We start from the raw sequence: 1,906 nt of genomic DNA, 5'->3' as shown, positions 1-1,906 counted from the left end.
AGCACAGACCTAAATGGAATGAAGAATTGAGCCACGTGGAGATCTAAGGGGAAAGCCTTTCAGTCAGTGGGAACAGCAAATGCAGACTATGTAAGGGCGACTTCGAAGCTTAGCAAAGAGGCCGGTGGGGAGGAGCTGGGGTCAGGGGCAGAACGCAGAAGCCTTGGGGGCCATGGTGAGAACTTGGGTCTCTACTCTGTGAGATGGGAGCCATGGGAGGCTCTGGGCAGAGGAGGGACAGGACCTGACTTTGGTTTTCACAGGATCCCTCTGCCTGATGCATGGAGAATGGACAGTGCGGGGCAAAGGGAGAAGCAGGGATCCCAGTGGGGAAGGCACCGCACTGGTCGGGAGTGGATGATGGTGGTGCCTGAGATGGGGTGGGAACAGTGAGCGTAGGAGAAGTGGTCAGATTAGCACATATTTTGTAAGTCGAGAGCCCTCGCTATTGGCTGATGGACTGAAGGAAACAGCAGGGCCAGAAAGGCTCCCAGGTGTTTGCCTGAAGGGAAAGACCACAGTAAATGGGATTAATGGGATATATACGTTTTCTAATGACCACTGCACTCCAAGCTTAGTCAAGGGTCATCAGGCCCCAGGGCCCTTTCCCCCCACCCAGGGTAACACCTGAGTGTTTTAAGAGAAATAACTTCGTCTCCAGGATTAGTATTTAACAGAGACCGATGAAAATTAAGCAAGTGGCTGAAGAATTACATTAAATCCCTGGATAAAATAAATTAGGGTGAGCCAGGGCCAGGGCCTCGTTCTCTCCATCAGTGGGGTGGGAGGGGAATGGAGATCTGGTCATTCTAGTGCACTCTCGATTTTCCTGAAAAGGAAACTGGAGCTGTGAGATGTCAAATCATTTGCGGGCTGCAAGCTGGTGAGCGGCAGGAAAAGGGAGCGAACCCAGGTGGGTGTGACCACAGAGCGGGGCCATTGCCCGTACCCTGTGCAAAAGGGCAGATTTTTTTCAGCCAGCACAGGGCAGCCCTTGGAGGTATGGAGCCAAGGTGTGACCTGAGAGGAAACTGGTTTGAGAAAAGTCGCATAGGGTGTGCCCGAGAAGGCCAAAGCAGGCATTATCTAGTCTCCCTGGTGACCAGATCCTGGACTCCTTTATCCATTCAGTCTCCAAGCCACGGATTCCTTCTCGGAAGGTTTCAGAAACGACGTCCAAACCCATCCCCCACTACTCGAAAAACACATTAATGAGTTTGACTCAGGAGCCCATCAACTTGGGTCAATGGCAGGCGCAGGAGACTCACAGACCACCCTCCCTGGGGCCTCAGTGCTCAGTCTGAAGAAAATGAGAAGGATCAGCTCCGTAAACAATTTAGCCAGCTCTTCAGTGGCCAGGGTAGGAAAGCAGCTGAGCTACCAGGTTAACGACGAAGCTACCAGACCTAGTTAACCAAGGTGGTGACATGTCCGCACACACCCCATAGATGCAAATTAGCTCAATGGGGCCTTCAGAAAGGGTCAGAACCCCAAGAACCTAGTCCTTCCCCTCCCCTCTGCCCCCTGGGCGGGTCAGTTTCCTTTCAAGTCCTCCCTGGCCACCCATCTCTCCTTTTCTTAAACTAAGTAGGTCTTCCCGGGCCCCAGGATCCCACTCCCCGCACCACCCTGGGGTGGACATTCTCCCCACCCCCCTGCTCTGATCGGGCCAGCGATCCCACCCCGGGAAAGGGCGTGGGGGGGTGGTCTGCCGATTGCTGCCGTTATAACTGTTACCACCACGGTCAATTTTCTTTTCCGCGCTCCCCGGCTCCCCGCCCCACCCCTGGCGCGGGAACGTCCCGGATCCCGCGCTCCGACCGGAGTCCCGGGTGCAGACCTACGGGGACCGGAACGTCCCCACTGCCACGGCCGTAGGCGCGGACCTGCCTCTTCCCGCCGCTGC

General features: G+C 55.4%; 1 protein-coding gene across 2 annotated transcripts in view; it reads right to left on the bottom strand.

Annotated features, from left to right (window-relative positions):
- Nucleotides 1–1,906, bottom strand: part of GEMIN7 (gem nuclear organelle associated protein 7) — a 9,466-nt gene that overhangs the window by 5,399 nt on the left and 2,161 nt on the right. The window contains exon 1 of one of the 2 annotated variants that reach the window (XM_039866187.1): nucleotides 1,841–1,906. The exons of the other annotated variant lie outside the window; for it this stretch is intronic. The gene's annotated coding sequence lies outside the window, so the exon portion shown is untranslated. The remainder of the gene's footprint in view (nucleotides 1–1,840) is intronic. 2 annotated transcript variants of the gene reach the window in all.

Source organism: Pteropus medius, unplaced genomic scaffold (genome assembly GCF_902729225.1).
Source record: "Pteropus medius unplaced genomic scaffold, Ma_sr-lr_union100, whole genome shotgun sequence".
In the NCBI taxonomy this organism is placed as follows: Eukaryota; Metazoa; Chordata; class Mammalia; order Chiroptera; family Pteropodidae; genus Pteropus; species Pteropus medius.
This window is presented reverse-complemented; position numbering and strand designations above follow the sequence as displayed.